The sequence below is a fragment of the Labeo rohita genome, chromosome 18, assembly GCF_022985175.1.
Source record: "Labeo rohita strain BAU-BD-2019 chromosome 18, IGBB_LRoh.1.0, whole genome shotgun sequence".
NCBI classification, from domain to species: Eukaryota; Metazoa; Chordata; class Actinopteri; order Cypriniformes; family Cyprinidae; genus Labeo; species Labeo rohita.
Genome location: NC_066886.1, coordinates 34,966,607 through 34,980,003, shown reverse-complemented (window position 1 = coordinate 34,980,003; position 13,397 = coordinate 34,966,607).

Sequence of the window (13,397 nt, the reverse complement as noted above, 5' to 3'; positions counted from 1 at the left end):
TGAACAATAACTACAGCCATAACAAGGCAGGCAGAAAGTTCACAGATCACAGTACTGTCAGAGAGTTCACAGACAGCCTCTATAGCCATGACAGGACAGGCAAAGAGTCTCCTTGACCGTAACAGAACTACGGTTGCAAAAAGGTGGGCATTTTTCAGAAACATTCCAGGAATTTTGGAAACTTTCCAGGATTTTTTTTAATTTTTGGGGAATTTTTGGAACGTTTCTGAAATTTACTGGAAATGTGTGTCTTCTGCCTCTCTGGGCTAGAGACTCAGAGCTTGGTCAGTCCACTTCGTCTCTCTAGGATGGAGACTCAGGATGCTGCATCTGTTGTTGTCTCACTGGACGAAGACTCTGAATGTAGATTATCTCTTTCCTGGGAGGATGGAGGCTCAGAACGTGGTTGTATCTGTTGCTGCCTTAAAAGCTGGAGACTTGGACTTAGTATCTGTTGTTGTCTCAGCCTTGTGGGTCGCAGACTCAGAACTGGTTGATCTGTTAGTGTCTCCTGGACGTGCTGGAGACTCAGAACGAAGGTTGTTCTGTTAGTGTCCCTTCTTTTGCAAGACTCAGACTCAGAACGTTGTTGTTCTGTTACAGTCCTTTCTTTGACGGGCAGCAGACTTAAAACAAGGAGTGTCTTTTGGAGGGGTACCTTTATCCCCTTCCGATGAGGAGGAGATTGCAATTTGGTGCTTCTCCATTTCTGTGCTGTGATTAGCTGGTTCCATCAGAGTGTGGGGACATGTGGTTGCCCACCCTTCTTTCCTCCTGTGGAAGTTATTTGTCCAAACACAAAATTAGAAAAAATGTCACTAAAGTTTTCTCTGAGAATTTCTCACTTTCCAAACGAGAATGCATTTGACAATGTTATGAACACATTAAGTCCAAACATGATGGGAAAAGATTGAACTGTCCATTAACAACTGAGTTTGTGTAAGATGTTGCAGTACACATCTGTCACTAGGAATACTTATTTGTCTAAAGTATAAGATGTGTATGTTGTAGTGTGCATCAGTTTTAAGGTTTGAAAACATAGTTATGAATGGATTTGGATAGATCTTTGTAATTTCTCTTTGTTTCACCCACTGCTGCTACGTCTGGGCTTTGTACCAACGGTCTTCTTCTTGCCCTTTAAACCCGGGCTCACGCTACAGGATTTTTAAAATCCTAACTGATTATGAAATCTGATAATCTTTGCAGATTATCTTCACTGAAATTTTAAACATGCACACACTACAAGATTTGAAAATCGTGGCGTATCACACACTACAAGATATTATTAAGATTATCATGAGGGAGGGAGCGCCTCACGTGATCTTATGCAACAGACCGTCATTTCAGCAACTAATGTTTACAAATGTTAGTTAGCATGCTAGCAGCTTTATGCACTTACCCGGTATGTTGAAAACTGAGACGATTACACTCCAGAGCTTTCCTTGCTCCATGCGGTTGTGGTATGTTTTCAACATATTATACAGACAGTGTTACTACAAAAACATAAAAAGCGGTTTCCTCCATCTCCACTATCCAACGGACCGTACAGCAGCTGTTTTGCGGTCACGCATTGGCTGTTGTAAAACTACTGACGTAATCATAGCTGTGATCATCCCGATTTAAAATCCTAAATATCAAACATGTTTGATATGATCAGGGCGGCCCCGATTTGTGTGAGAGCAGATCAGGAGGTGCAAGATTCGATCTGTGAACGTTTCACATTACCAGATAATCCGTGCCGAACATCAGGACCGATCGAGGTGCTCTAAAAGATTTTTGCTCCGATTCTCGGGAGGGGAAAATCGAGTTAAAAATCCTAAAGTGAGCCCGGCTTAAGAGGTGTGTGGCTGTTGTCCTGGCATCTTTATCTGATGGCGTTGGACAGTTTGCTTATGTTAGTCCACAAAGATCCAATTAAAATGTAGCAAACCTTTGTCCACTATCGTGGTCAGAGAGGGGCCCAAGCCATAAACTGAGCCCTGGAATATGCGGTCCACTACAAAAATGCTTTAAAACAGTTATAAAAGAATAAAAATTATTATACACAAAATACAGTGCAATCAGTTTGGACGTAGCACAGTGCTCATTCATTAAATGCACAACTAATCCACTAATTTTCCACAAATGCACAAATAATCCAGTTTTGAGTCTGGATTTAAATGTGGCTGATGTCTTATCAGATCTGATCTCTTCTGGAAGCTGATTCCAACTGCAGGCGGCAAAATAGCTAAAAGCGGATTCCCCTGACCTAACTGAGGACTGGTGTGATATGCTCAGATTTTTTTGGTTCTGGTCAGAATCCTGGCAGCAGCATTCTGTCTGTCTAGCTGTCTAATGGTCTTCTTGGGAAGGCCGGTGAGGAGACCGTTACAATAATCCACCCTGCTGGTGATAAAGGCAAGAACAAGTTTCTTCAAGTCTTGACTACAAACAAAACATCTAATTCTTGCAGATGATAGTATGCTGATTTAGTTACTGCTTTGACATGACTACTGAAACTAAGATCTGATTCCAGAATCACACCAAGATTCTTGGTGTGATTTTTGGTTGTTTGACCCCTAGAGTCAAGGTACATATTCACCTTAAGAACTTCATATTTGTTTCCAAATTCAATGACTTCAGTTTTCTCCTTATTTAACTGAAGAAAGTTTTGGCACATCCACCTGTTAATTTCATCAGAGCATTGGCAGAGGGAGTCAGTGGGGCTGTAGTCATTTGGCAATAGGGCTAGGTAATCTGGGTATCATCTGTATAGCTGAAATATGCAATTTGGTTCTGTCTCATTATTTGACTTAGTGGGAGCATATACAGGCTACACAAAAGAATTGAGCCTTGTGGGACTCTGCATGTCATAGATGTCCACTTAGACTGATGCTCTCCTATACTCACAAAATAACCTCTCCCTTCTAAGTATGACCTGAACCATTTGAGGACCATCCCAGAAAGCCTGACCCAGTTTTCCAGTCTCTCTAGAAGAATGTTATGATCGACAGTGTCAAACACAGCACTGAGATCTAGTAGTACCAGCATTGATATTTTGCCAGGATCAGAATTTAAGCAAATATAATTTATTATCTTTATGAGCGCTGTCCCTGTGATGTGATGCGGTCGGAAACCAGATTGAAAATTGTCCAGGTATCCATTTGAGTTTAAGTAGTAGTTCAGCTGATTAAAAACAACCTTTTCGATTTGACATTGGTCTATAGTTGCTCAATAAGGTGCTATCAAGATTGCCTTTTTCCAGGAGGGGCTTAACAACTGCAGTTTTCAGAAAGTTAGAAAAAGCCCCAGAAAGAAGTGAAGCATTCACCACTTCTAAGAGATCTGCTTCTGAACAGTTAAGCACACTTTTGAAAAAAGATGTGGAAAGTGTGTCAAAATAGCAGGTTGATGATTTAAGGTGCTGTACTATTTCTTCCAAAACGTTGCTATCAGTTTTTTTCAAAAACAGACATAGTAACTTCTTTTTGAAATTACGGTTGAATCTGTCTGACCTCTGCACAACTTGAGGATGAGCTAATCGTCTTTCTGATAATACTGATCCTCTCAGAAAAGAAGGAAGCAAACTCCTTGCATTTGGTGTCGGAGAGAATTTCACTGGGAATCTGATTTGGGGGGTGTGTTAGTCTCTCAAAATGATGGACAGGGTGATAAAAATTCCATCATAATCTATTATTACCTGTCATTTTAATTTTTATATTTCATTTGAATAACACATTTAATTGCTTTTATTTTTGTTCACATTTTAATTTTTAATCATAAACCACCAGGACAACAGCAGTGTTTAAAAACAATAAAATATGCTAGGGTTGGGTAAACAAACAAACAAACAAACAAACAAACAAAAAATTGATTTCTCAATTTTAATAGATTTTCATTTGAATGAACCAGTTTCAATTATTAAATCACAATCAATCTTTTGGTCTATGCTATTTTCAGTTGATGAATGAGCAGTACATGCGTCTTTCTTCCAATAAATAGCAATAGGCTAGGCTTTGTGTTACTTTTGATATAAAACAAAGTCTCAGATCTCAAATTCTGTCTATTTCATTAGGAAATTCAAGCAATACATACTGTTTTGGCGCTCTTTAAAGGGGTCCTATTATGTTTATGTTTACTATATTTCATGCTTGGTGGTTCAAAAAATGCATTATTTTTAACATAATTTACATTATTACAATACATTTCTCCCAGCCTGGCACTAATGACTCGATTAGTTCCTGGTTCCGCCTTCCGAAAAACGAAATTTGTTGTGATTGGTTAGCTGTCCCACTGCATTGCGATTGGCGAACAGCTTAGACAGTGTTACAGTACTGACACGCCCCTTGCCAAAGAAGCAAGTTCCGTGTACAACTGTTAGCGTAAGCTAGATTAAAGTGATTCTTACGTTTTAAATATGGATATTTTTCTTACAAAAACGCATCGATTCGATACAGGAGGCCTTTATTAACCCCTCGGAGCTGTGTGAGGCAAATTTTAATATAACTCTGATAGCATTCGTTTGAAAGAAGGAAGTCATATACACCTAGGATGCATGGAGGGTGAGTAAATAATACGCTACAGTAGTGTTGGGTCCTATTTTCAGCCTGCGAGATCACCAATACATGATATTATCATACTAATGTATTTAATTATTTACATACTTAGTTTCATTGCCCGAAACCAGCTCCAGCATAAGGCTAAAAGCAGCCTAACATTATCAAAGAACATCATCACGAAATATCTCCCTTTGGAGTAGACTTTGAAATTTGTAACTATGTAGATCTTTTTTATGTCCAAAGATACACACCACGAACTGACTAAAGTTCAAAAAGTCAAAAAGCATAATAGGACCCCTTTAATGAGGCGTGATAGATCATTGTAGCTTCTGTGTACTGCTCCTCTGTGCATAATCAAACGCATAGGAAAACATTTGTGACAGTTTCGTTTTTGTTCTGGATCCAGGGCTCTGCTGCCAGACTGGAGTGCACTCGCCACCAACTAGACAGGGGTGGGAATTACAGCCACAGTATTACAATAGATCACACTCAGTGTAATCTGCCAAAATGACGGATGACCTTCACATTTTTCTGTAACTGATAAAACAATTCTGTCAATGAAGGGCAGTTTTCGGTTAACATGACCTCTGTTCTCAATGGTAGCAAAAAGAGTGTGAGTGTTGATTAAGTTACTGTTTATAAGGTTTGAGAAGAATGTTTGTCTAGCTTTGCCTAGTTCTAGTTCAAACTAGAGGAATGAGGAAATCATTGATAACAGTTCTGTAAACTCTTCAACAAAGGCTGGAGAGTATTTTGGAGGCCTGTAAATAATGCTAAATAAAATGCGTGGGGCACCTTTTAGCACAATCCCTAGATATTCAGAAGATAAGTACTGACCAAATGACACTTGCTTGAATTGATAGACATCTTTAAATAGAGCAGCTACACCTCAACCTCTCCTAACAGCTCTGCAGACATTCATAAAATTAAATTTAGGAGGGGCTGTTTTTCATTGAGCACTGTTGCACTTTTTTTAAATGAAACTAGCCATGTTTCATTTAAAAAACAAAACATACAATCTAGGTTGTTTGTGGTTATTAAGTCATTGATCAGAAATTATTTATTTTTTAGTGAGCGAATGTTCAAAAACGCTAACTTGATGGCATTAATTTTTGTCCCCACAGCAGTCTTTGTTTGACGCATAATAGGCTGCAGATTAGATGGGTCAGCCGTACTGCTTAAGAAGGCCTTAGACTTTCTATCACGTGATAAAAGAGAAATAGGAAAAGCTACAGGCACACTGGGTTCCCGCTTGTTCTGTAAACATTTGTGAATGTTGCTGCTATCTGAGTGGGGACCCGGCACATATCACTGAGAGCTGCTATCAGTTGTTTTTGGTTCACCTACAGCAGATGGAGGAGGGTTTGGGCCCTGGCGTTGTGGTTGTGGCCTAAGAGCTTTCACAGGAGGAGGAGGAGGGCGAGATGGGCCCTCTGGCTTTGGTGGTTGTGAGGCCCATAGTTTTTTAGTTGATATCTGGGGGCTTGCAGCGAAAGAGTAGGAGAGTTTGGTCCCAGCATAATCAAGTTCCTGTGTTTTCTGTGAGAAGTTTAGAAGTGGACATGCTGGAGAAAGAGAGAGTCCTGGGCTCTGAGCTGAATACTGCTATCTGCTCGAGCTTGAGTGCCTGTTAGTAGCGATGTTAGCTGCTGGCTGATACAATCCATGTTCAGTCACATTTGGGGATTCCTCACCCACATTCATTAATGCTTCAAATCTGTTCTCAAGCTATATAGGGGGTGGTAGAATACCAGTGTTTGCAAGCCTTGACATAGCCATATCTGGGGTAGAGGATGCTATGGCAGCAATATGAGATATTCGTGACAATCTGATGTCTCGAGTGCCTTTGGGTCTCGCCCCCTGTTTGTGCCATCGATTAGTGTGTTGGTCAGTTTTGGCTTGTTCCTCTACACTTGGTATTAACTGTTGAGATTCACTAGATTCACGGCACTCACCGTCTGTATGCTGAGGGGGTCCGTGATGATGGTTCTGCCTGTTTTGGAAGTTCAGCAAGTAACTTTGTTTCAAGAACCGCAATCCTTTGTAGAAGTCTGTGGCAGTTCACGCAGTACGTAGATTTCACAAGAGGCATTTTTGTTCTTGTCTGTTTGAATGTAGGCAGCTGTGTTTTCCTGTCTCCGGAATGTAAGCTGCTGGCTGTAACGTAGAGTGAGAGACGTGAGGCGAGCGGATCCATTTGCATACTTTTATTAACGGGATTAGACATAGACATGGTCAGGCAGGCAGGGTCAGACAACGGCAGGCAGGTGTATGGACGACGAGACAAGAGTAATCCTAAATCCAGGCAAGGGTCAATACAGCGGCGAACGAAATCAGAGAAGGGCTAGGCAGAGAGTAATCCGTAAAGACAGGCGAGAGTTCAAACAACAAGAAAACAAAACACAGAATGGCAAGGGGAAACGCTTAGTATGAATGATAGTAACAATACAATACTCGGCGAGAAGTGACAGGAAGACCGGGGTATTTATACAGTCTCTGATTGGACAGGAGGAAGTGCAATGGCTGATGGGGAGTGTAGTCCGGGGTGTAGTGTGGCAGTCCGTGCGTGACAAAACGCAAGAGCGACATCTGGTGGTGAGCGGTCCGCAGCTCACCGACCAGATCATGACATAGCCCCCCCAAAGAGCGGCTTCCAGACGCTCCAACAGGACAACAGTCCATGGGAGTGGTGGGGAGGGAGCGAGACAGGGTGAGGGTTGGAGGGCCAGGCCCCTGCGGAGGACCCGGTGATTGAGGCAGGACCGGCAGAGCGGGAGCCCTCCAGGGCGGAGCCGGAGGCGGAGCAGGCAATGCAAGAGCCCTCCAGGACTGAGCCGGTGGAGCCCTCCAGGGCGGAGCAGATGGTGCTAGAGCCCTCCAGGGCGGAGCCGAAGGCAGAGCAGACGACGCTAGAGCCCTCCAGGGCGGAGCCGGTGGAGCCCTCCAGGGCGGAGCCTGAGGCGGAACAGGCGGCGCTAGAGCCCACCAGGGCGGAGCCGGAGGCTGAGCAGGCAGTGCAAGAGCCCTCCAGGGTGGAGCCAGAGGCAGGGCAGGCGACGCTAGAGCCCTCCAGGGCGGAGCCGGAGGCCGAACAGGTGGCACTAGAGCCCTCCAGGGTGGAGCCGGAGGCGGAGTAGGAGGCGCAGCAGCCCTGCGGGCGCAACAGGAATCTGCATCACGCTCTGGGACCTGGGGAGAGCAGGGACAGAGGAGGCAGACAGAATAGAGGGAGAAGCCGCAGCAGCCCTCCGGGGCGGAACAGGAGGCGGAGCAGCCCTCCGAGGCGGAGCAGCCCTCCGGGGCGGAGCAGGAGGCGGAGCAGCCTCCGGGCGGAACAGGAGGCGGAGCAGCCCTCCGGGCGGAACAGGAGGCGGAGCAGCCCTCCGGGGCGGAACAGGAGGCGGAGCAGCCCTCCGGGCGGAACAGGAGGCTGCGTCATTGACTGGGACCTGGGGAGAACAGTGACAGAGGATGCAGACAGGAAAAAGGGAGAAGCAGAGAGTTTGGTGGTTAACGCCCCCTCCGTAAGAGGTTCTACGGCCGGCGCCGACACCTCTGGAGGCATAGGCGCAGCTTCTCCGACGGGGAAGGCCTCTGAAGCAGACTTGAGACCATACGGAACCTCTGAAGAAAGCCTGTGATCAAATGGGAGCTCTGCAGCAGGCTTGTGATCAGGTGAGAGCTCTGGTGCAGGCTTGTGATCAGGTGAAAGCTCTGGTGCAGGCTTGTGATCAGCCGAGAGCTCTGGTGCAGGCTTGTGATCAGACGAGAGCTCTGGTGCAGGCTTGTGATCAGACGAGAGCTCTGGTGCAGGCTTGTGATCAGACGAGAGCTCTGGTGCAGGCTTGTGATCAGACGAGAGCTCTGGTGCAGGCTTGTGATCAGACGAGAGCTCTGGTGCAGGCTTGTGATCAGACGAGAGCTCTGGTGCTGACCTGGGAACAGGCGTGTCCTCAGGAGCACAGTGGGCCGCCCACACACACCACATGGCCACTGCCACTAAGGGAAGAGCAGCAGCGATGACGTCACTTGGCTTGTGGGGATCTGCTGTAACGTGGCTTGACTCAGGAACAACATGGCTTGACTCGTGGGGCACAGCTGTATCTTGGCTTGACTCAAGGAGAACGGCAGCTGTGCTTTGACCTGACTCAGTTGCTTGACCGGACTTGGAAGCTTGACTTGACCCTGGGGTAGCAGCCGCGACGTGAAGGAGCGCCACTTTAGCTGCCCATACGGCCCTTAGGGGTGAGTCCAGCACGTGGGCCATCATAAGCCGTGGTCTTGGGATGTCAGGAGAGACGTGACCGGACTCAAGAACCACGGCTGCAACTTTGCTTGACTCAGGAACAGCCGCTGTTATGTGACTTGACTCAGAAACCGCTTCAGGAAGTGCGGCCATGATGGGTGCAGACTCGGGTGCAAAAGACATGACGTGAACAGGCTGTGGCTTGGCTGACGAGGCGTTAGCAGGCTTTGACGTAGCGCCCATCTTGTGCAGTGGCTCTGGCGTGGCAGCCATCTTGTGCAGTGGCTCTGGCGTGGCAGCCATCTTGTGCAGTGGCTCTGGCGTGGCAGCCATCTTGTGCAGTGGCTCTGGCGTGGCAGCCATCTTGTGCAGTGGCTCTGGCGTGGCAGCCATCTTGTGCAGTGGCTCTGGCGTGGCAGCCATCTTGTGCAGTGGCTCTGGCGTGGCAGCCATCTTGTGCAGTGGCTCTGGCGTGGCAGCCATCTTGTGCAGTGGCTCTGGCGTGGCAGCCATCTTGTGCAGTGGCTCTGGCGTGGCAGCCATCTTGTGCAGTGGCTCTGGCTCAGGATTGATGGCTGTAATTTGACTTGAGACAGAAGCGACAACTGTAACTTGACTTGACATAGTATCAACAGCTCTGACTTGACTTGACACAGGAAACACAGTTTTAATTTCACTTGCCTTAGAAAGAGCAGCGCTGACTTGACTTGGTGCAGGAAACGCAGCTCCAGCCTGACTTGGCTTAGAAACTTGACTAGATTCAGGAAACACAGCTGCAGCGTGACTTGGCTCTGGCATGGCAGCTGTGACGTGACGGAGCTCTGTTTTCGCCGCCATTTTGTGAACGGGTTCCGCCGTCGCCGCCATCGCTCGAGCGCGCTCCGACACGGCCGCCATTTCACGAGCGATCCAAGCGGCAAACGTGTCCGTAGCGTCGCGCTCCGGCGCGGCCGCCATCTCGCGAGCGGGGTGAGCGGCCGCCATTACCACATCGTCGCGTTCTCCGTCCGCGACCCCCACAGTAAACGACGAGCCCTCACACAAAAGAGCAAAGTCCAAAAACACGGCCAGAGACGAACGCGGACCCTCGCGTCTCAGTCTCGCTTTTAACAGTTCATTTAAACCATCACAAAATATTTCAATGAGAATGCAATCCGGGAGGTCAGAATGATTTGCAATGGCTAGAAATTCAATTATGTGCTGTTCAAGTGTACGTGGTCCTTGTTTAAGTCCGAATAAAATCCTGTTAGTGTCCATACCTGATGAATGTCTGGGTGAAAAGCTGCTGGATCCTTTTGTGGCCGAGTATTCTGTAACGTAGAGTGAGAGACGTGAGGCGAGCGGATCCATTTGCATACTTTTATTAACGGGATTAGACATAGACATGGTCAGGCAGGCAGGGTCAGACAACGGCAGGCAGGTGTATGGACGACGAGACAAGAGTAATCCTAAATCCAGGCAAGGGTCAATACAGCGGCGAACGAAATCAGAGAAGGGCTAGGCAGAGAGTAATCCGTAAAGACAGGCGAGAGTTCAAACAACAAGAAAACAAAACACAGAATGGCAAGGGGAAACGCTTAGTATGAATGATAGTAACAATACAATACTCGGCGAGGAGTGACAGGAAGACCGGGGTATTTATACAGTCTCTGATTGGACAGGAGGAAGTGCAATGGCTGATGGGGAGTGTAGTCCGGGGTGTAGTGTGGCAGTCCGTGCGTGACAAAACGCAAGAGCGACATCTGGTGGTGAGCGGTCCGCAGCTCACCGACCAGATCATGACACTGGCAGTGGGAGGCAAAGAGTCTTTTTTTTTATTTTTCATAGTATTATTCCAATCCCGAAAAGTTTTAGTTTTGGTGTTTGTTCCAAAACGTGTTGTTTGAGCACTGTGCTGATCTGCTGAAGTTTAAATCTTAGAAAAATCTGAGAAAAGTATATAAACAGGGAGCAAAGCATAGAGCAGTAAGCAAAGAGTGTCCGAACAGTAGCGAAACTCAAAATGAACAGTGGCTTGTGCACTCGTTTTAAGGCTTTCAGAGTTGAAAAAGCCAGAGTGAAAGCCTTAAAAAGGTGTGAAAGTCCTTAAACCTTACGAACTCCTTGAAAAATGTATATCACACAGAGGTTGAACCTTAGTTATCAACAATGTATTAGCATCCTCTTCATGGCATAAATTAACCTGCATAGATCCTTCTCTGTGTCTGTTGGCAGAGATTCAAGTGATTTTAGTTTACAGTTTTTGCAAAGACTTCTTAATGGTTCAGTAACTTCCAGCAGGAAAGTAAGTTACATGTAAAATTTTTTTTTTTTTAATGGACTTCTCAAAGCTGAATATCAATGGAATGCGTATGCTTTATCAGAATGTTTTTAAAGTGTGGAATACGTTCAAAGTACGAAAAGAAGAAAATGTTTAATCTCTTTACTGGCTCCTTGAAGAATTGCTAATATTTGGAGCATGCTTTGATTTGACAAATGATGACTGTGAAATTCCTGGACTTACTGAAAAATTTGTGGCTTCCAAAGTATGTACAATGGGAAGTTTAGTTACTAGAAAACATGCACTAGAATAGGCTAGGCTAATCAATGATGATGTTCTTCGATAATGTTAATGTTAGGCTGCCTTTAGTCCTATGCTGGAGCTGGTTTCGGGCAATGAAACTAAGTATGTAAAATAATTAAATAAATTAGCACGATAATATCAGCGATCTCACAGGTTGAGGATAGGACCCAACACTACTGTAGCGTATTATTTTATTCCCTCCTGGACATCCTAGGTGTATAGGACTTCCTTCTTTCAGACAAATGCAATCTGAGTTATATTACAAATTATCCTGGCACTCCCAAGCTTTAGAACGGCATAGACGGGTGTTTCTCTTCATCAGTCCAAAACAAGTCAATCCATCCATCTATAATAAAAAGTGCCTCACATGGGGGGTTGTCAGTAAAGGCCTCCTGTAGCGAATCGATGTGTTGTTGTAAGAAAAATATCCATATTTAAAACATAAGAATCACTTTATTCTAGCTTGCACTAACTGCTTTGGCAAAGGGGCATAGCAGGATGGAAACACCATCTAAACTGTTTGCCAATGGCAACGCAGTGGGACAGCTAACCAATCACAACACATTTAGTTTTTCGGAAGGCAGGCCTTCATTAAACCTAACTGAGCCATTTGTGCCAGGCTGGGGAGAATAGTATTGTAATAATGTAAAATATGTGAAAAATAATGCTTTTTTTTCGGTCCACCAAGCACTGTTTGGGATGCAGTCAGTTTAAATCTAGATTAAAGACCAATCTCTTTAACCTGGTTTACACATCAACATATTTCTATAATTCAAATCCATTAAAGGATTGTTAGGCTGCATTAATTAGGCCAACCGGAACCGGAAACACTTCCCATAACACCCAATGTTCTCAGTGCATCGTAAGAAGAATGGCATCTACACTAATATTAGTTTGTTTCTTTCTTATTCCGAGGTCACCTTAACCACCAGATCCAGTCCGTATCCAGATCAGATGGTCACTGCAGTCCCCCGGATCCAGTCCGTACCCAGCCCAGACGGTGGATCAGCACCTAGAGACGACCTCTACATCCCTGAATGTCAGCGGAGACCACATCAACTAAATGAGCCCCAGAGATGGATCCCCAGTGAAGACCCCATCATCTAGATTGAGCTAGATGATGACATCTTTGGATCCAATGATGAACTGCCTTTACCTGAAAATTGAGTGTTTACTGTTGCCCTTTTGCATTATTGATGCACTATTTCCTATTTAATACTGTACAGCCGATTTGTCACAATTCTGTATTGTTAAAAACAGTATATAAATAAAGGTGACTTGACTTGACTTGAAAGCATGTTCTAGTACACCCCCAAAACAAAATCAAGACTTTGTAAAACAGCATGATAGGACCCCTTGTGACACTGTCACACAGGACGCATGTTTTAACCTGCTCAGTATATTATAATGATTTTATGTATATTTGAGTTCTAATAGGCTTTCAAGTTGTCTTGAAAAAAAAAAACATTTTAATGTGTGTATGTCTTTAAGACACTCTAGGTCTGCCAGTCATGTGACTCATCACATGACAAGAAACAGGAACTAAACACTATAAAGGAGGCAGCATGTCAAAAAATCAGGGCCCTTGACCAAACGCTACATGCTGGATTTAGGAGTTTTTAAGGATTTACCATTCCAGCATTACCCTTGTCTTGGATTATCACTTTTGTTGGACTGTATATACACTGATGAACACTTTTATTTTGGAACTTTCGACACACTAGGATTCTTAAGGATCTTTTAGAGTATGATTCAAATGGACAATCTGCTTTTAACAGCCTAAGTTATTCTAGTTTTACTGTGTTGTTTTAAGTTCCTTGTACATTTATGTAAATACACTTTATTCATTCTACTGTTGTCATTGTCTCATCTTTTTAAAACAGTTATTTTATCTTAAACAGAATTATCATGCAGTTTACCCTAACATGATACAAATCCATTGTACAGGGTGGGCCATTTATATGGATACATCACACATCAAACTTATTGGGAATTTCACAAGAAAAACAATGGTGTGCTTGGTTTTAACGTAACTTTATTCTTTCCTGAG